Source organism: Leopardus geoffroyi, chromosome A2 (assembly GCF_018350155.1).
Source record: "Leopardus geoffroyi isolate Oge1 chromosome A2, O.geoffroyi_Oge1_pat1.0, whole genome shotgun sequence".
In the NCBI taxonomy this organism is placed as follows: domain Eukaryota; kingdom Metazoa; phylum Chordata; class Mammalia; order Carnivora; family Felidae; genus Leopardus; species Leopardus geoffroyi.
The window spans coordinates 89,536,015-89,558,974 of NC_059331.1; the positions used below are offsets into that span (position 1 = coordinate 89,536,015).

Genomic DNA, 22,960 nt, shown 5'->3' on the forward strand with positions numbered 1-22,960 from the left:
TTTCTCTAAATCCAGTTTCCTCATCTATAAAACTGGATTATCAGTACCTGTCAAATATGACTGTTGCAAAAATAAAATGAAATAATGTAAGAAAAGCACTAGTATCTTGTCGGGCATATAGCTAGCTCTCAAAAAAATGTTAGCATAAAGATCTTCCATTTTTTCTTAAATTAAAAAAAAAATTAATGTTTATTTATTTTGAGAGAGAGACATAGAGTGAACAGAGAGGGTCAGAGAGAGAGGGAGACACAGAATCCGAAGCAAGCTCCAGGCTCCGAGCTGTTAGCACAGAGCTTGACATGGGGCTCGAACTCACAAACTGCGAGATCATGACCTGAGTCGAAATCGGACGCTCAACCAACCTGGCCATCCAGGATCCCCAAGCTTCCAATTTCTAGGGTCATATGCACTGTCAAAACAAAATCCTATCTGAAAGAACACACTTACTTGCTTTATTGGATATGGAAATTGTTAGAAAATAAAAATAAAGCAAAGTAAAAAAGAAATATTTTTATTTGAGAACATTCAAGTTGGAGTTACCAAATATGTTTGCAGAAAAAGTCTATAGAGGAAGTCTTAGAAGTGAGATTAATATTTACAAACAGTTTTGACAGTAAGCCAATCTAAAGTTATCTCTAAAAGCTTATTTGGATATTGTAAGAGCCAAAAGAGTTTATATACAGAAAGAACATAGCCTTAATTATAACTGCTGCACTTTTTCAGAGTATTCAAAACACTGAAATGTTATAGTACAGTAAAATCACAGTTTAAAAACCTTTTCAAACAATATTTAGGCCATTCTCTACATCTCTCACAAGATTTGTATTTATCCCTTCCAGAGCAAGTGTAATTTCCATCTATGGACACGTGTACTTTTCTAAGTCACATGAAGGCAAAGACATCAATCACATTCACCACTGTATCCCCAAAGCCTAGCACAGTGCCTCACAGAGAGTAGGAGATACGTACATATTTGTTAAACAATTGAAAGAAGCAGTCAATCTCCTCTTTCCTTTATCAATCCACTTCTAAGACATCCACTTCTAAGCAGCTAAAATCTCTATATATCATCCCTGTGTGTGATATCATGAAAACTCAAAGAACTTGGGTAGTGTCAGGAATCCCAGAATCATATGGGAACTTCTGGACTAAACTAGAATGACCCATGGCTGCTACAGAGATTCATATCCAAAAAAAAAAAAAAAAAGGAGGAATGACTGAGTGAGTCAGAAACATTATTGGATTCTTGGTTGCTGGATGTGGTTTTTTTTGAGAGTTTTCAGAATCACATTTTTTCTCTAACCTTCCCTGAAAATGTTACAGACAACCCCTTTATGCAGAGAAAGGCCATGGAATGTGAAGAGTTTGAAGTTTTGAGTCAGGTAGGCTTAGGTATGAATTCCAGTTTTACCACTTTCTGGTCAAAATTTTCTTTGAAATATAGGAAATGATGTCACCTTGTTATGTTATTCAATTTGAAATAATATATATTAAAATCTCTATCCACATACTACGTGTAAATATTAACCATGAGAATTATTCTTTATAACAGATTAAGATAGTCCCAGTCCCTCACTTGAGTCTGGTCTGTCAATGAACCCTGTTGGTACCTATGAATTGGAAGTAAGCAAATGCTTGTTAACCATTTGGAAAATTCTAACTTTCATCTCCCTCCCCCATCCATGGTCTCAGTGGAGAAACTTTTATAATAAGAAAATAATACTTTATCTTTAAAATTTTTTTTAAGTTTATTTATTTTGAAAGAGTGAGCAAGTGCATAAGCAAGGTAGGGGCAGAGAGAGAATCCCAAGTAGATTCCGCACTGTGAGTGTGGAGTCCAATGCGGAGCTTGAGCTCACAAACCGTGAGATCACAACCTAAGCCAAAATCAAGAAATGGACACAATGAACTGAGCCACCCAGTTGCCCCAAGAAAATGATATTTTAATGTGATTCTTTCTTTACCATCACCTTTATACTTCTTATGTCTATCTTTCTGCCCATTATTGAGCTTTATCCAGAAGACAAATCATAAAATTGAACATAGGTAGAAATTAAGCACATATTAAGAATGATCTATTAAGCATTCATCCTGTCTTGACAATTTCCGCATTCCTAGAACATTCACAGCGTAACCTTTTCCAACTAAATGTACATCCAGATTAAAAGAAGATGGGAGAGAAGTGTCTAAGCGGTAAAATATGCAAACCACTTAGAAAAAAAAGGAGAGAGGTAAAGATTATTGCTGTCTTAGGCAAGAAAGAATGTGAAGTTCAATTACAATATCACATGCATGTGTCTTTTGGAATGTCAAAGAATAGCAAAGAATTCTTGATTCTAAAACAAAGAGAAAAGATACCTTCGTATACTTGGCATTTCAAAAAATCAGTTTTTCAGACATCTTTTCAATAAACCTATTGTATTACTTCAATAAAATTAAGAGTTCTTTTTCTAAGTTACCTTGTGTACTATTTTACTTATTCACTCAGAAAGGGTTGGCTGACAAGGACTATTTTTTTATTTATTTATTTATTATTTTTTTTAAATTTTTTTTTTCAACGTTTATTTATTTTTGGGACAGAGAGAGACAGAGCATGAACGGGGGAGGGGCAGAGAGAGAGGGAGACACAGAATCCGAAACAGGCTCCAGGCTCTGAGCCATCAGCCCAGAGCCCGACGTGGGGCTCGAACTCACGGACCACGAGATCGTGACCTGGCTGAAGTCGGACGCCTAACTGACTGCACCACCCAGGCGCCCCTGACAAGGACTATTAAACATCAGTATTAAGTAGTCATACAAGTTTGATTTTTCAAATATTATATTTGATTCATTTAAAAGAAGCATATATATCACCTACGTAATGCAAATTTGTAAATTCATATACTTCAGGAAATATTATTACCATCTATAAATGGTATTTCAAGACTAAGTCTATAGAAATTACATTTTGAATTTGTCTATAATATCCTTTTACTTCAAATACTATTTTAAGGGTAAAGTCATTACCATCAGAAGGTAAATTATGCCTTAATGCTGCTAAAAATAAATTTAAATCAACGAGGAGAAGACATTTTCAGTATTTTGCTATTTACAGATTTCTGTCACATAACTTCAACTACTAAAATTTGACTTTTAAAATATATGTCAGCTTCTCTGGTTATTATTTTATAAAGGATACAGAGAACATGAACAAGGATGAATCATGTTACAGCAGAAAGAGCACTGAGTTAAGGGCCGAAAGACTTGACAAAAGTCCTGGCTTTATCTCATTCGGGACATCTTGTCTTTAGGAATTTAATTAATCACTCAAGAATTCTCTTATGTAAAGTTACTATGTTGACATGTCACTGACCTAACATGGATATCAATGTAGTTCTTATAAAGTGCGTATAAATATTTGAAAAATAGTTAGCAGACCACATACATAGACCTAACCATTTCTTTAAAGGGATTAAATTTTTCAACTTAATTTCAGAAAGCCTGCTTAAGATCTATTCTAACTTTTTTCTTTACCAAATAGACAACACACACACACACACACACACACACACACACACACACACACACACATCCCAGAGGGAAAGGTGAGGAAATATCTATCTGTCCTTTAATTACCAAACAAGGTTGTCATCTGCGTCAGTGATGCCATTAAATCATATACATGTTATCTTATCTCTAGGATTAATTTTTCCACTCCATTTTTAAGGCCACTAATGGAGCCTGAGTTGCTACGACTGTATTCCTGAGTTACTACAATTGGTATTCTGGACTCTGACTGTAGACTTCAACCCAGGCAGTGCCTGATGTTTCCAGATTTGTTTTCTTAAAGTGTTTGCTTTCAAAATGCCATTTCCAATTTAAAATATAAACTCCCTAGTTTGGCATCCCAGTTCCTTCTTTACATAAATCTCTGTTCCTCAATGTGCACTCCCTGTTCCGGGCAAGATGGTCCACGAACACATGCCATCCAAGTCATGTTCATTTCCTTCTCCTGTGCATGATGTCCTGCCCTCCCAAATCCAATCTCATCCAAAAAGCATTTCTGGATAAATTCCAGGTCAAAACATTCACTCCCTATCAGGATCACTACGGTATAGTTTTCTCTACCACATTAATTTACAGGCAAGTTATCTTGTATATGGTTTGAATTGTGCACACCTCTTATCTCTCCCAAAATGCTGAAAGATGCTTAAACATAGAAAATGTATGTATTTTTTAATCTACCTCAAACAGCTCCTAGGACCTGATGAGGCTCAAAGTAGGAACCCCATAAATGTTATTAGAGAGATAAGACATCAATCAATTATAAAGGGAAAACATAATAAAAATATCTTCTCTTCTGGCCTATTAAACACTAAATGAATTTTGGGGATAGAAGCTTCTGTAAATTTTCTAACAGAAAAGATATCCTTTAAGAACCTGAAATCACATGGAAACTTGTGACTGGGACAAAATAGAGCAATTACTATCAGGAATGGGAGAGATAGGTAACGCTTTATTATTTTTTTTAGTGTTTATTATTTTTGAGACACACACACACACACACACACACACACACACACACACACACACACGGAGAGAGGGCAAGTGGGGGAGGGGCAGAGAAAGAGGAGAACACAGAATCCAAAGCAGGCTCCAGGCTCTGAGCTGTCAGCACAGAGCCCGATGCGGAACTCGAACTCAACGAACTGTGAGCTGAGGTTGGAAGCTTAACCAACTGAGCCACCCAGGCGCCCCAAGGCTATGTTATATTAAGAAAATAAAACACTGAGGTGTGAGTGAAGAAACACCACACTGTTTCTCAGGTGTCTGGGTATGGTTACACCCTTATTCACTCTAGGTCTGACAGTATCCATTTTTTTTTTTTTTAGTTGTTTACCCACCCACTGGATGATTTTATTTTAAAACAAATTCTCATGTAAAGTGGTTTATCCAAAAATCTTCCAATGTGTTTATAATTCAGGCTAAAATAATCACATTTTAGGTAATATATCCAAAGTCATAGTAATGATGTACAAGTATATCCACATAACTTCTGTGATGTTTAGTAAGGTGTGGTTCGATTGAAAATCTATAACGAAATCATACCAAAAGATGCAAATTAGCTTGTCAATTTGCAAATGGTGTTTTCCTGGACAAACAGTATCTGTTTGCTTTTTTTTTTTTTTTAAACACAATCTCTCTCTTATGACAGGAATGGGCATATGGGTATGGCAGGAACTACTAACTGTTCTCAGTATACACACCCCTATTTCAAATTAGGAATGCAAATGTACCAGCCCTGAATTTGAGCAGGGCACATTGGTAGAAGTTGCATTTCACATCCTTTCTCACAGCTGGTGAGAGACGGTCAATAAACTTTCACTAATTCAAAGTGATGTATATAATGCCCTTGACATTGCTTTTAAATAAATTGCTTGCTTCCATTCCCTTTCATGCTCTATTGTAACAGGCGAGAATGTGGACAAGGTGCTTGTAAGCCAACTGTGGTCACACTGCAGCTGAGGGCAACACTCTGAGGAACTCAGGGCAAGAAGACAGAATCTGAGAGCAGAACAGAGCCACTTACCCTATATCTGTCCTTCTGCACAACAGAGAAACACACTACCATCTCGTTTGAACACTGTATTGGGTTTTGTTTTCGTTTTTGTTTTCTGTAGCAGGAAAACAATGCGTGTTCATTTTATTAATAGTTTTTAAAAGCCAGTTTTAAGGATAGTTTTAAAACCCACAGATACAAAATCTTTGCTGGGTTTTGTACCCTCCATTACTTAAAATACATTTCATAATAAAATTATTTTAAAACAACATAAATGTAGAATGACACCTACCCTAAAATGATCAGCAAATAACGCTTTAATATTTCTGTCATGTGATCAGAAAGTAAGAATTAGCCATTTAGATTCTCTTTCATCTTTGTAAAATATCATCTCTCTCAGACAAACAGTTCATCAGTACTTATTCCATAGTCTTCTATGTTTGTGTCTTTCTTTCAGCATGGAAATGCAACTGCTACTTTATTCGTTTTTGCTATGGAATGTCACAGGCATGTTCTCTAACAGCAGCTACAAAAAGAACACTACTGCTGACATACTAGTTAATAAATGTGGATCAAAAGTCTGAAATGCTAATCAACTCGGAATTGATTACAAGCTAAAAAAGAAAGAAAGGGAAAATATAAAACATGACCTCATTTTATGGCTGACAGACAGTGTATGTGTCACTGTAAGCATGATAAGTGCAACCTAACCCTACTCAGTAAAAAGAACATTGTGGAAATATTTTATAAGCTAACCTTGGAAAACACTACTCATGTTCATAAAAATATAGGAGACACAATAACTAAGCATGTCCTGTACCTAAATATCATAAAAATATAGGAGACACAATAACTAAGCATGTCCTGTACCTAAATACCTAAATAGCTATAATACCTTTCATTTATTTAAACACATAAAATTATGTTAGAATTCCTACATAATATATAATGAATATATAGTAAATATATAGACTCATAAGCATTTAACACTGAATTATATGGGAAACTAATATCAGACCAGATAATAACACTAACACTCTGTTTTCTTGGCTTGTTTGGTTTTTAAAATGTTTGTTTATTTACTTCGAGAGAGAGAGAGAGAGAGAGAGAGAGAGAGAGAATGAGCAGAAGACAAGTAGAGAAAGGGAGAAAAGAGAATCCCAAGCAGGTTCCACACTGTTGATGCAGAGCCCAATGTGCAGCTCGATCCCATGAAGTGTGAGATCATGACCTGAGCCAAAATCAAGAGTCGTGCGCTTACCCGACTGAGCCACCCAGATGCCCCAACACTCACTCTTTGAATATCCCATTACTTCAAAACATATTTAGTGTAACCAGCATAGTCCTCACACAAAGGGAAAACCTAAGAAATTTCATTTTCAGCCTCTTAGAATTTTTCATTCTTTTCAATATCAACTATAACTGGCAAACATCTTTTTGTAACAACAGAATGGTCTTTAATTGAAAACATCATATTATCAACAAACATCTGACTACCAATCTGAAGAAAGCAGTATCATCATGGACTCCTGACATTAATTCGAGGCCAGACGCTGCCACCAGCAAGCTTTTTCTCCTTAGATAATTAATGTGATCTTGCTATGGTCTGAATATTTGTCCCCCCCTCTCAAAATTCATATGTTGAAATCTGAAATCCCCAAGGGCCATGGGATCAGTGGGTGGAGTTTGGGAAGGTACTTAAGTCATAAGGATGGAACCCTCATAAATAGAATGAGTGTCTTTAAAAAGGGGGCTCCGGAGAGATCCCGAGCCCCTTCCATCACATGAGGACACAAAGAGAAGGTGCCAACTATAAATCAGAAAAACAGCCATCACTAACAGGTGACCATGCTGGAGCCTTGCTATTGGACTTCCAGCCTCCAGAATTGTGAGCAATTAGTTTTTCTTTATAAATGACCCAGTTAGTGGCATTTTGTTACAGCAGTCTAAACAGACAAAGACTGACCTCTCTAGGTTTTACTGTCCTTTTCTTTAAACTGAGGAAGCTAGAACCATAGGAACACTAGGGTCTCTTCTAAGTCTAAAATCCTAGTGTGGCAGATCTTGTCCTGTTGCAGGGTCTCCCATTTCCCCAAATTAAAAAGCTGTACAGACTGCCTGAAAGAAAAGTTTACTGGTAACAAGAGTGCTAACCTTTACGTATAGATTCTGCCCCATATCATGACACTTACTAAGTGTCGTGTTGAATATCAGTTTGTCAAAATGTCTGAGTGATTTAAAAATTCCAGGTTTACTCAAGAAAAACAAAGTATATCACAGACACAACAAATGAAGACCTCCAAAACAGGTAGGAACAAAAGCCAGGGATAAGTTTCAATAAGCATGCATAAAATAAAAAAAACTGCTTTTCAAATAAACCAAATTTCCGTTAAGCTTTAAAAAATGGAAACATTTTACATTGCCAATGTTTTAAACTTAGAGCTACAACAATATGATATTGAAGTAACAAAATACCTATCCTGTTTGTGTTTTGACATTATTTTTGTTTTTCTTGCAAAAAAGCCTACAGGATGAAGAGTTAAAATACAGTAATACATTTTTATAACAATTATTATTTTTTTGAGAGAGACACAGAGTGTGAGAAGGGGAGGGGCAGAGAGAGAGGAAGACACAGAATCTGAAGCAGGCTCTAGGCTCTGAGCTGTCAGCACAGAGCCCAACATGGGGCTTGACCCAAGAACTGCAGGATCATGATCTGAGCCGAAGTCGGACACTTTACCAAATGAGCCATCCAGGTGCCCCAATTTTTAAAATTATTATTCCAGAATAATCTCTAATTATATTTGAAATGGTTTGACATTTGTAGCGAAGAAAATGAAGGGACATCTCTAAATAGCGAGATAGGCTTTGGTTGAAAGGAACATATTATTATAAAAAAAATGTTAAAAATATTGTAATAAATGTATTTGTGGCAATGACAATACACCTACATGTTTTAACACAAATTTGTAAGTGAAATGTACAACAGAACTTAGTAATATACCCTGGTCAATTATTAGAAACACTGGAAAATCATATGCTTAAATACGGTGTATCTCTGTTAGAAGATATGAAGGAATTCTAGAAAGAGAAACAGAAATAAAATGATTAACCTAATTAAAGCTTTATTCTTTAAATAGTTAGCCATGATATTTAACATCAGATTTATCATTTTTGTCAATCTGAGAAACTATTAGTGATCAGAACTAGATTTTAAAAGGGATTTTATTTGGGGCACCTGGGTGGCTCAGTCAGTTGAGCATCTGACTCTTGATTTTGGCTCAGGTCATGACCTCACGGTTTGCGGGACTGAGATCTGCATGGGGTTCTGCTCTGTCAGCGTGAGGCCTGCTTGGATTCCCTCTCTCCCTCTGTCTTTCTCTGTCTCTCTCTCTCCTCCTCCCTCACTGTCCCCTCCTCTCAAAATAAGCAAATAAACTTTAAAAAATAAAAATAGGGACACCTGGGTAGCTTAGTTGGTTAGCTGTCCGACTTCTGCTCAGGTCATGATCTTGCAGTTTGTGAGTTTGAGCCCCCTGTTGGACTCTGTGCTGACAGTTCAGAGCCTGGAGCCTGCTTCAGATTCTGTGTCTCCCTCTCTCTCTGCCTCTCCCCCTCTTGCACTCTGTCTCTCTCAAAAAAAATTAATAAACATTAAAAAAAAGTTGAAAAAATAAATAAATAAAAATAAAATGGATTGTATTTATCACTTATACTATTGGGATAAGTACCTTATTCTCATATTATCATAAATAGCAATGCAGTAGTAACATTATCACACTGAACACATTAATGCCTTCATGATAACTTATTTGGCTACATGTAAGGAAAGAGAAATCAAGAAGGGCTTAGACAATGCAAAATACATCTAAGAATTTCGACATTAATTTATGTTCAGATAAATGATTCTTTGGGATTTCACATTAATAAAGAACTTACTTTGTAGCCATTATTATTTAACTGACTTTCAGAAATAACATATTACTTCTTTAATAAAGTATTCAACAGAACATACAATAGTTTGCTATATTATAATTCATCCTTGGGGAAAACCTATTGAACAATAATATGAGTAAAGCTAATCCCAAAACCTGCATTTAATGAAGAGCTGTCATAAGCTTTGTATGTACAGCTAACTAAAGCATGTGTTCTATGGTCCATAAGTTTGAAACGTAGGTTAAGTAATATGTTTTGTTGGAAAGAAGGAAAAAGGATAATTAAGGAATGTTTTTGATGATGGTAATGATGATAGTTTTAAATTCACTCAATTATGATTTATAAAGCACTTACAATGTGATAGAGATTCTTCTAGGTGTTGGGGATAAAACACAGAAACAAACAGGTAAGTTCCCACTCCCAGTGGAGCTTACTCTGTATTAAGCAGGGGTACGGGGAGGCACATAGTAGTCAAAAGACGTATCGCAGAGATCATGACAAGTGCTATAGACAAAAGAATTGTGAAAAAGAAAAGCATAGGGAATGCCACTGGGGTTGGGGTTTGCAATTATAAAGAAAGGTCTCAGTGCAAAGTCAAATTGGAGCAAAGATCTGGGGAAGGTCAAAATTCAGTGAATGAAACATCCAGAGTTTTAGCTGTGGAGGTGGTAAAAAGCGATGGTCAGACGCTGCACGTGTTGTGAAGAGGGAGTCAATACCATCATCAAGTCATTCATCAAGAGACTAGCTGTGGGATGTGGGAGAGAAATGCTCAAGGGGAGGTTTGCAGGAAGATCACAATTGGGGTGTTGGAGATATTAAATTTGAGTACTGGACATGCACGTGGCAACCCCTAGAAGGCAGCTGAATTCAAGTCCACAGGGTAAGGGTAGCAGTCAGGGATAGACGCTCCGTGCACAGCCCAGGGCAGAGTTCGATCTCACGACTGTGGGATTGTGACCTGAGCTGAAGTTGGATGCTTAACTGACTGAGCCACACAGGTGCCCCAAAACAAGTTTTTACAGAACACAGCAAAGAGCTGTGTTTCCTTTTGAAATCCAAATTAGAGTGAAAATATAATCAGTGTACTCATATTCAATCAGTCTGGAGATGAGTGACCACTACTTGTCATTCTTCAAGAGTTACATGTTGTCTGAACGTGAGAACTAATTAAGGTAAGTGGCATTACAGGATGCCATATATCATACAAAGGGCTAAAGTAAACTCATAGCATCAATGGAAATGAAGGGGTGTGTCTTACTGTTCCAATGTGTGCGAGATCACTTATGGTGAGAAAAAGAACTTGAGACTTCATCATGATTCTTGATTCTTCATCATGACATCACTTTCAATTATCAGCACAGAGTTTGGTTCAACTCTCCTATTACAACTAAGTTGTCACTTTATTTCCTCACTCTGTCATATATCACTTATTTTTGTAGAACCAACGGTCTAAAACTTACAAGACACGGACATATTACTAACAGTTTCTGATTACCACAGAGTCCTTATTAGCAGCCAGATCTACAGAATCCAAGTTTCAAGAAGTTTTCCTGGATTAATAGCCTGGTGCCGAATGAATGAGCGCAAAATATGAGCAGGGATGGGACGGAGGCGAGTTTGAAAAACACTGTCATTTAGAGCAATGTTTTGGTTTTGTTACATAAAAATAGCAAAATTCAAAATACATTTAGAATTCTCAAAAGTAGAAAGCAATCTGCTTTAATCTATTTCTTGTTGTACAGAAAGAAACTTGATATTTCTTCACAAAGTCTGAGCGCTATTCTTGCACCAACTAGCTTTGCTGCCAAGAAAAACCAATTTTATATCATTAAAACAACCTAGGGGATTCTACACCACAAAACAAAGACATAACCCCCAGCACCGATTAAAGTTGTAGGGTTCTTTATTCATTCTCTCACAATGCACAATATCTTAGTGTAAAATTCAAGGTCAATTTTACTGCTGCTCATTTTATTAATAATAGGTTGTGGTTGGGGCGCCTGGGTGGCGCAGTCGGTTAAGCGTCCGACTTCAACCAGGTCACGATCTCGCGGTCCGTGAGTTCGAGCCCCGCGTCAGGCTCTGGGCTGATGGCTCAGAGCCTGGAGCCTGTTTCCGATTCTGTGTCTCCCTCTCTCTCTGCCCCTCCCCCGTTCATGCTCTGTCTCTCTCTGTCCCAAAAATAAATAAACGTTGAAAAAAAATTAAAAAAAAAAATAATAGGTTGTGGTGATTACAAAAGTAGTGTTTTTGCTTTCTACACCATGAAACCACAGATAAGCAAAAAGAAGAAAATAAAAACATCATACCCCTAGTCACACTCCACTTAGGGAATGTCACCATTAAAATCTTGCTTATCTTCCCATATTTTTCTGCTCATATACTTAACTATACTTTATCACAATGAGATTGCATCAAATGTTTTATTTTATAACTTACTTACATGTGAATTATCTTCATTTTGTCTGCCAGTAACTTTTTGTTCTACCCACTCCATATTAAAATGTTCAGGATTGTCTTCGAACTATTCTTTATATCCAGTTTGTCCAACTTAAGATCCAAATTCAGTGGGACACTGTAACTAGTCGTTGTATGTGTGTCATTTTTCAGTCTAGCACAGAAATCACCTCCCTTTTCTCTTTTCATGCCATTAACTTATTGATGAGAGTTAGGTTCAAGTTATCTTTCGAAAAATGCTTTAACCTGTTCATGAATTTTCATGTTATCGAGAGTCAGTAAGTTATTTGAAAGCCATGTGTGAACCAACGGCACAGGATGCCTATTTATCAAAGCTTTTGATGGAATCCCGAGAAAATTAATCACCGTGCTATCAGGGATACTGTGCTAATTTTTAAAAGATTGAATGTCCTCTTGATCTTTCTCCACCGGGAGAAGGACCTGGCGCATGCCTCCCTGACAGAGCTGTACCGCGCTTAATGAATGAGTATGAAAGTTTCTGAGGACAGAGTCTTAACTGTTACTTAAATGCACCTTCCTTGTGGTCTGTACAAAGCAATTTCCCCCATGTACTCTTTCTTCCATCGGAGAGAAATCTAAATAAGAGCGTATTCCTGTTGGGCTGAGTAGTACCAGTTTACCTAAATTAATGTTTATTTAGTATTAATAATGTTTTCTATAGAGAGAAGCTGGGCTCTGTTTTCTCAAGGTTTTTGCCAAGTCTCATAAATCTGGGAAAAAGCAGTCAGTGTAACCTCTCCTAATAACCAAAGTGGCCACACACAGAATAAACAAGGGCCTAGTTTATAAAGTCGTCACTGAGAGACCCTATTGGAGTAAATTTGGATTTCTCAGTATTAATTTATGATGTGTGCAATGCACTTTGCACTCAAAAAAAAAAAAAGAGAATAGGAAAAGAGTTTAAAAAAGGCATTTAAACGGAGCTTTAATACATTAATGTACTATTTAAATTTAACAACCACCCTACCCTCCAAAAAAAGAAAAGAGAAAGAATGTGTTTCTGTCAATTACAGGAGGTTGGCCATGCATCTGAGTTGATCTGATTGGGTAAGAATTTCTGAACTTGATACACGACATCACTTTAAAAAGACAATTTGCTAAGTATTTCTCCCCCAAGTGTTTTTTTAAATTTTTTTAACGTTTATTCATTTTTGAGAGAGACAGAGTGTGAGCAGGGGAAGGGCAGAGAGAGAGAGAGGGATGCAGAATCCGAAGCAGGCTTCATGAAGCCTCTGCGCTGTCAGCACAGAGCCTAATGCGGGGCTCTAACTCACCAACTGTGAGATCATGACCTGAGCCAAAGTGGGGCGCTTAACAGACTGAGCCACCCAAGCGCCCCTCCCCCAAGTTTTAAATAATTCAATTGCATACTTAAAATTTGAGATGTCATTTCTTTACCAATATAGATTTTTGAACCAAAAATGCCTAGTGTGGGGCGCCTGGTGGCTCAGTTGGTTAAGAGTCTGACTCTTGATAGCAGCTCAGGTCATATTCTCAGGGTTCCTGAGACTGAGCCCCACATCCAGCTCTGGGCTGGGCTCTGTGCTGACAGCGCATTCTCTCTCTCCCCTTCTCTCTGCCCCTCCCCCATTGCTCGTGTTCACTCGTGCTTGCTGTATCTCAAAATAAATAATATAAACATTAAGAAAAAATTTTAAATGCCTAGTGAAATGTTGAGAAAGTGCTTAGTTGTATCTACAATTTCAGTTATCAGCTACAGTTAATTCCATATGAATTTTATTGCCTTAAAAGTCCCAATTTACTTCTCTAGGCACGAAATTACAACCTTATTTAAAACTCCATAATAAAAACTTTCTGAAGATGTCATAATTTATCTATAAAAGACATAGACCACATCAAGGAAATAAGGAATCTAACTATCTCATGGTGGTCCGATTTTTTTTTGTAATAGTTCTCCATGGTAATACAGCATTTTCCTCAGTTTGCATTCATCATGGATGTCAGAAAGTGGGATGTAGACAAGGTTTAGAAAGAAGAATAAAGGCTTTTGGTATTTGTTTGGTTTCAGAGATCCCAGGAAGAAGTTCTTCATAAGAAAGGAAAGAGGGATGGCATTCTTAGTGTCTGAAAATCCTGTCAATGTTTTCTTTAATTTTATGGCTCCTTTTGTTCTCACTAGAAAGATTCCCAGACAAGCAATACGATGTGAATGTAATAACCTTTTCTCTTTTTTGGCTGAGTGATGGCTTCTCAAAATAAATATAACCCATCTTATACATATTTTTTTCCTGAATATTTCTCTCTTGAACCATACCCGGGAATTGAAAGGACTTTCTCTGAGAAATGCCAAATGCCAAATGCCAAGACATCACCCACTTAATTCGGAAAAGTAAAGTCAAGAGCAAGTCTACTTCAAGACAATTTGCTAAATTTTTCAAAAAGACACCTTGCTGGCAACGTGGAGTACTGAAAATACAATTCATGGAAAAGAACTTCCGTAAAAGGGACAGGAAATTACCAGAAGTCAATCTTCTCACTGAACAAGAGAATAGAGTGTGTTTAATAACTACCACCACAAAAAATCTGTTAGGGAGAAGGCCCTAAATCGGGGGGGGATTGTAATATATTTGCAAATATACATTATTTTTTTAATGTTTATTTATTTTTGAAAGAGACAGAGAGAGCTTGTATGAGCAGAAAGGAGAGAGAGAGAGAGAGAGAGAGAGAGAGAGAATCCCAAGCAGACTCTGAGCTGTCAGCATGGAGTCTGATGGGGGGCTTGAATTCATGAAGGTGAGATCATGACCTGAGCCAAAATCAAGAGTCATCCTTAACCAACTGAGCCATCCAGGTGCCCCAAGAAGTTACTTTTAATGACTAGAATACAAAACTTTGAGAGATTGAAAACACATCAAGAAGAAGCACTTGGTAAACTTAGAAGTGCCTGGGTGGCTTAGTCGGTTAAGTATCTGACTCTTAATTTTGGCTCAGATCATGATCTCAGGGTCATGAGATCGAGCCCTGTGCCAGGCTCCATGCTGAGAGTGGAGCCTGCTTGAGATTCTCTCTCTCCCTTTCCCTCTTCCCATCCCCTGCTCACTTTCATGCCCCCCCACCCTCTCTCTCAAAACAAAACAACAACAAAAAAAGAATGGTGCACCTGAGTGGCTCTGTTGGTGAAGCCTCTAACTTTTGATTTCGGCTCAGGTCATGATCTCATGGTGCATGAGATCGAGTCCCGTGTCGGGCTCTGCACTGCTGGTATGTAGCCTGCTTGGGATTTTCTCTCCCCTTAGCTCTCTGCCCCTCCCCCACTTCTCTCTCTCTCTCTCTCTCTCTCTCTCTCTCTCTCAATAAATAAATAAATAAATAAATAAATAAATAAATAAACTTTAAAAAAAAGGATAATTTAATCCACCTATTTTTATATAGTGTTTTATAGTTTTGTTATATACACATACAACATCATATTTCACATGTTATACTATTTTAAAATCCCTTACTTAATTCTGCATTTAAGATAGTATGTCATGATACTGACACACACAAGAAAAGTAGTTATATTTTCAAAATAAAAGCCCAGCATAGTTGCAGATACTATAGATAGAAGAAATAGAGGAGCAGTGGGCTGCAAGAACCAGTCTTCTCATATACTGACAAATTTATATACGTGGAGAAATATACAGCAAAATCTCCAGATGCTTTTCGTAACACAGTGGCACACTTTTAAAGCAGGCTACCAAAGGATGTTGTGAATCTGTGTGGGTGCTCAGAGGAGTAGCAAATTTAACACGGACAATTCAAGGAAAGGGCCTGAGGAATAGAAAGGCCAAAAGAAGACACTTCGATACAGCAATTAAGACGAAGTCAGTGAGCCAGGAAAATATTCAGTCCTCCGGGGAAGGGCTCATTGTCAATGTTAAGAGGACTTGCTCACAGGCATAGGGTTCTGTCTGTCTTTTTAATCATCCTTATTTCTAACTATCTGTAAACATGTTTCTAACTATAGATCTACTACTAGTTACCCAGCTAAAAAGCAATTCAATACCAATCACAAAAATATATATATATGTAACGCCATAATCAATACAGAGGTTAAAGAAAAAAAAAGGAAAACACTCACATATAGAAACACATACATATACACAGAGAAACATGCATTTATATTTCTGACATTGAGGGGACAGGATCTCATGAAATAGAAAAATCAAATTATTTTTTTCTTCTTGTACCTTATTTTTACATATTATTTCTTTCTCCTAATGTTTTACTTATCTAGATATTGCACATGACCATATCAGCTAATTTACTACTTTCTGCTCATGTACTTGGATCTGAAATAATCAGAGTCAGGGGCGCCTGGGTGGCTCAGTCCGTTGGGCGATCAACTTCAGCTCAGGTGATGATCCCGCCATCTGTAAGTTTGAGCCCCACTGACAGCTCAAAGCGTGGAGGCTGCTTCGGTTTCTGTGTCTCTTTCTCTTTCTGCCCCTCCCCTGCTTTTCTCTCTCTCCGTCTCTCTCTCTCTTTCTCTCTCTCTCTCTCTCTCTCTCTCTCAAAAGTAAATAAAAACATTAAAAATTCTTTTGAAATAATCAGAAGCAGTCCTGGACATATAACATAGGTGAAGTGTCCCTCCCATTACCTTCAAAAAGGTTTCCTCCATATGACCAACTCCCTGCTATGTCTCCCTGTAGATTTTAGGACTGTTTCAGCTGAGAGAATTCACAAGGTCCCAGACAAACCAGCCTGCTGGGGACTAGTTGTGGCTTTCATTTCCTCAAACACCTATTATCTAGTAGATGGTAAATGATTTCAGCCAGTGAATACAAATTAAACAAATTATCCCTGCTACTAAAGCCCGCTCCTCATTTGTTACCACAGCAAAAGATTATGATGATTTATTCTTTCAAGTTACGGAAACTTTATTGACAAAGTGTCTGGCAGGAAATTAGGTTGAAAATGCAAAAGTGGGGAAAAAATTAACTCAAACTTTGATTTCAAAATCATAAGAACTTCAGTGACAGGAAATAGTATCAACATGAGCCTCAGCCCTGTCTGAGATAAGAGCTCTATGCTATAACATTTCCTGTTTTTCTTTTCACTTAAAAAATTGATTTACATTCTTCATGATTCACTTTATTATACCTTGCTGTAGTTTTCTGTTCTGAGCCTTCATTTGGGGACACTGATAGCTTTCATGGTTGACTGAGAAGGGAACAAGGATGTAGTTCAAAAATTCTCATATGTGATTTCTTCTAATAATCCAGATAAGATCCACTGAGTTCCTTAGCTGAGGGTAAATACACATTTCTATAAGATGTTTGTTTTTAAAAGGAAACAATGTTTATATAGTTAACTGTGTTACTCAAATAAAAAAATGAGATAAAGTGGAAAATTAGTTCAAATCCTCTGACTCAGAGCACACTAGGGTTTATGTGCAGTTAAGATATACACATGAGAACACAGAAACACTCCTCTCAGTAAAATACATCTCACATGCATTGTTAAAAAAAAAGAAAAAAAAGTAGTGCCTCTGAGTGAAAAATGTCATTGGAAACTTTGAAAAACTTTTACTCCGACTCTTAAAATGCCACATCAAAATGTTAAATGTCCTAACAGACACTGATAATATTATTTTCTACAAATATGCAAGTAACTCTCGCCTTGAGCCACGATGACGGTACCATGCATAACCACTGTGTATTCTAACTTCAAATTTCCAAAGCCACAGACAATTATACTGTGAATGCTAAGCAATATTCACAATAACTAGGCTGAGAGAACGGGAAAACACCGAGATGAAAGAATAAGATGTGGGAGTTTATAGTTGCTTCCCAGGGCTTTCCATTGGTTTTCACTGTGGCAGAGGCTGTTTGACTTTTCGATTTTAAGATTCAGGGGCTATGATTCATATTAGCATCAACTGGTTTAAATTTATGATTCCAAAACTATGTGCCAAGGCACCCCGGAGCACTACAGTGAACTCCCCCGGGTGCCGTCGGGTATTTGGAAATTTCAAGGTAAACACAACATCTGACATCTGTCAGACACTACGCAAACTACTGCATGAGGTATTTCGCTGTTTTGACATTAGAGAGTGCAACATTCCTTTCAAGGATGTCATAGCTGGGTGAAGCTGGGTTTCCAGAAGGTCATGTGATCAAAAAGCAAGTGCCTCCTGAAAATCCATGTGGAACAGGGAATGAAGTTGGCAGCATTGTTTCCAAGGTTTAAGAAGTTGTGTACATACGTACCCAATATGCACACACACGCATGCACACACACACACACACTAACAGTTATTTATGAATGAAATAAAAATATTAATTTTAATTTTTGTTTCAATTTAGGTTATCAGGACATAAATAACTTCCTAAGTTGTTTGGCCATAACTAATATGTTATTTGGCTGCAACCATTTACTAAACAGAATTCTTGGTTTTTGTGTGTTGGCCTAGTGGTGCCTTAAAAATATTACTGGGCTGCTAAAGATACCACAAACTGAAAAATTCTGGAAACTTCTAAATGCTTTTCTAGAAAATTAAGAAAATGCAGTGCTTCAAGTAAGATCACCCACCAAATCATTCCTGAAGAAAAATTTGTGTATGCCATATACTAATCAATTTACCACTTGAATCTTGAAGCTTCATTCTGATACCTCCTTTACTCGTCCACATTTTCCAGCTTTTGTTAGACTTACAGCCAAAAGATTATGGTCATTGAAGCTTTTCTATATTGCTGTTTTCTGAGTTTATGTCTGAGTTCACTAGTAGGTAGAAGCCTGGTCTAACAATGTCCTCATTGTAGCACCACAATTAAGCCCTGCTGGAAAGAGTCCAAAGCTGACTTTCTTCACACCGACTTTCCTCAGTGGTAATCGTGTTATTTTGTGTTTCCTGAGAATTCCTTTCATTGTAAAGGGATAAACAAAGTAACATTTCAAAATATGTTTAGGAACATATTTGTTCCTAAAGTTTTAAAAACAATTTAACCCAGTTATAATAAAAAAAAGTTAAATATCACCTTGAACTTTCTTCAAATGATAAACAATATAAATGAAATAGCAATGTTACCTGCAACAAAGAAATACACACACACACACACACACACACACACACACACGTACGCGCGCACACACACACACACACACACGGAATTAGAGAGATGATCTGATATTACTGAGAATAAAAAACAAATAAGCTACATAAAAAGGAAATTGCCACAGAAATCCTGTATAAACATTGAATAGAGGAAATAAATTATCTGTGAAGTTTGTTGATTTTCTCATTACTTCTTTTCATCCTGCATAGTCTGTCTTCTTTCCTTACTTTGGAAATCATCAATAAAACCAGGTAAACTTCCCCACATTTATGCATATTGCACTACTAGGCATTTATCCAAGGGATACAGGTGTGCTGTTTTGAAGGGACACATGCACCCCAATATTTATAGCAGCACTATCAACAATAGCCGAAGTATGGAAAGAGCCCAAATGTCCACTGATGGATGAATGGATAAAGAAAATGTGGTATATATACACAATGGAGTATTACTCAGCAATCAAAAATAATGAAATCTTGCCATTTGCAACTACGTGCATGGAACTGGAGGGTATTATGCTAAGTGAAATGAGTCAGTCAGAAAAAGACAAAAATCATATGACTTCACTCCTATGAGGACTTTAAGAGACAAAACAGATGAACATAAGGGAAGGGAAACAAAAATAATATAAAAACAGGGAGGGGGACAAAACAGAAGAGACTCATAAATATGGAGAACAAACTGAGGGTTGCTAGAGGGGTTATGGGAGGCAGCATAGGCTAAATTGGTAAGGGGCATTAAGGAATCTACTCCTGAAATCATTGCTTCACTATATGCTAACTAATTTGGATGTAAATTTAAAAAAATAAAAAATAAAGTTATAAAAAAAACAGGTAAACTTCTCCACATTTTTGCATATATAAAAAATTCCTATAAATCCTTTCTAATTCCAAGTTAAAACAAAACAAAGCAAAAAAAAAGGTAAATAACAACAGTGTGACATTCTTACCAGAAACAGATTATGTTCAAAATCAGTTCCAAAAACTATATAGTTCCTCATCAGAAGGCTTAATAATTAGACAAGAATATATTTCAATACTAGTTAAAATTGAACTTCACAATGGATTTGTGTGTACATGTGATGACCACACAGGTATGCAGTTTTTAATTTAATTATTATAGTTTGTCTGAATACAATTCTCCTACATCCTCAAAGCATCTCACACAATGCTTTTTGCATTAATAATCTATATTCAGTTTATTATATTGAATTCAAGGTTCTAGGACATCTTAAGCTTTTATACTAGACTTTTCCTAAAAGATATGAAATAATTTTTAATTCATATTATAAAGTCATAAATCTTAGACCCTCTCTAAAAAGAATGAAAAGTTTTCTGAACTTACTTCAATCAAAATAATGAAAAAGCTCATAAAACTAATTTGAAACAAAAAAAAAACAAACTCTTACAAATATGGTATATGCCCTGAGTGCTTTTCTTTACTTCTAATTATATCAAATGTTCATTATCGTATGTATACTGTGTCCTGATAATAAAATATAGGAAAATGTCATCATTGTACAATTGTTTTGCTTCCCTCTGATTTATTAACCATTTATCATCATTGTGATCTCTTTGTTTTGTTTTCATGTTTTGTTTTACACCTATACCTAGTTGTAGGAAAGCATTTGTTTATCCAAAGAAAGTGCTTTTTGATCTTAGGTTTTGATTATTTCAACTACCTGTTGGACAATTTTTATTGAAATGTGCATATAAGTAATGACTGAATTGACCTCCTACTCATTATTTGGTTAAGCCAAAGTGGTATATGAAAGGATCATTGTTAACCATATGCAAGTCAAAGAGATTTCAATATATGCAACTAAATTTGATCTCGGGTAAAAAAAAAATAAAATAAAGAATTTGGCAGGTGAAAGACATCCCTGCTCTTGCCCTAAAAGGAATTAGTTTATAGCATGAGGACAACATAAACCTATGTCGGGGTTGTGGAGCAGACAAGTTGGCAAAGATGAAAATGATCTCAGGCAGACTGAGTGTAAAAGTTTAATTATATCTTACAGTCAAAGAAAACTAAGAGCTGTTGATAATGCTTGGAAAACAGTGAAACAATAGAATATTAACAGTGTATGATGGCTAGTAATAATTTAATAACAGAGGAGTATTGCTTCTATGATGTAAGCAGTGTAACAATGTATTGATAATCTCATTATCAAAATAATTTCTATAAAAAAGTATGGTTTAGAAAACAAACACAAATATGGATCCACATGAGAAAATGATCGATGGCTTGTAGTTGATATGGCAAATTTTATTCTGTGAAACTCATGAGATAGTAGAAAGCGCTTGGAAGGGTTGTCAGTCTTTTGCTCTCCTTCCTACGAAAATCAAAGTCAAGCAGTCTCAGAAATCGGGACAACTTGCAATTGTTCATATTGAGTAAATGTCAGAAAGCCATGGCTGCTAATTCTGAGGGAGCTAAGTAACTATTTACAGGTCATTTCTAACCTAGTGACAACATTAGGCATCATAACGAGTTCACACTGTATTTGTTTCAGTGAAACACAGCAGTAAAGTTATATAGCAGAGACCCAAACATCATTTGTAATCCAATATGGTTTTGAACTGATGATGACTATAAAAAATATTGCAAGAGGTATGGACACGGATTATCCAAAGACTGCTGGCCTTGATAAACTATCACGTAAGACTGCTCTCCTTCCGTCACCTCAGTCCAAAGAGATGGCTGCCTGGCTCCTGTTAGCACACAGTGCCTCCCGCTTGCTTCTGACTGCCTGGCCCCCAGGCTGGGATCTCCCCTGCGCCTGCTGAACTGAGATATTCTCGGACGTTATCGACATGAGAGAATTTCTAAATTCCAAACTCTCTCCATGCCCCATTTCCTTAAGACTGTCTAGGATATACATTAATTAAAGCTCAGATAGTAATAACTCGTAGGGGTTGATAATATTTACCCTTTAACCAGACACTTTATTTATTTTTGAAAAGGTGGAACAAAACCTGAAAGAAGAGAGGGGAATAGGTAGGGAGGTACACCCTTGGTATCCCATCAAACCTCACACAAATACCACCGTGCGGGGGGTCTGCCACTTGCTCTGTGCCAAGGCTGACCAGACTTTTACTTATTAACACTTCAGAAATGAGCTTGTATGAAATGCACTTGCCTAGTTTATCCGTGCTTTTTATTGCAAATGAAGTAATGGTCAATGTGACAATGATTTGAAATACAGTAGGACCGACTGTTTCCTTGTTAATAGGGAACTAGAAAGGCAGTATAAAGTGTACTTTGTAAATGTACCAGAGAGAACCATAAAACTGAATAAGACCATTGACGAGAATACAATACAAGGTGATAACTTTAGGTTAGCCCTAAATAATAGACAACCATAAAAAATAATTAGGTTTAAACACATAATCTAGAGAAAAGACCAAAATTCTTTTTCCGAAAAAAAAAAAAACAGCATTAATCTAAAGGGAATTTGGCTAAGGTTTAGATTTGCTTAAAAAATATACTTCTCATTTTAAAATATGGCATAGCTTGTCTTTCTACTTATAAGGAATTATGTCATGTTATTATTGGCATTTCCCTTCACGTTTTATCACGCTGATTACTTTTAAATGATGTAATAGTCTTTCTTATTTTGCAAGTGTTTTTCCAAAATTTTATAATAAAAACTGTCAAATATACATAACAGAAAAGTATACAACAAACATCCATATCCTGATACCTCGATTCCATAAGTAAAGTTTTCTATATTCACCTTAATGCATATCTATCCATCCTGCCAAGCCATCTGTTTTTTTTTAATGTTTTTCAAAGTGAGGTGAAGATAGCAGTACATTTCACCCATAAACACTTTAGCATGACATACTTTTATTTTCCCTTGTAATTTAAAAATATGTTGCTAAGAGATAATGATAATGATGCCTTGCTTTGTGCCGTATCACTAGGAGGCTAGTTA

At 36.5% G+C, this 22,960-nt stretch overlaps 1 protein-coding gene across 9 annotated transcripts in view; it reads right to left on the minus strand.

Moving 5' to 3' along the window:
• Window positions 1-22,960, minus strand: part of SEMA3D (semaphorin 3D) — a 200,851-nt gene that overhangs the window by 140,717 nt on the left and 37,174 nt on the right. The window contains exon 1 of one of the 9 annotated variants that reach the window (XM_045494653.1): window positions 9,113-9,147. The exons of 6 other annotated variants lie outside the window; for them this stretch is intronic. The gene's annotated coding sequence lies outside the window, so the exon portion shown is untranslated. Of the gene's footprint in view, window positions 1-5,569; window positions 5,650-8,887; window positions 8,912-9,112; window positions 9,148-22,960 lie in introns of those variants that run through there. 2 more of the 9 variants (XM_045494654.1, XM_045494659.1) reach the window with 2 other exon arrangements.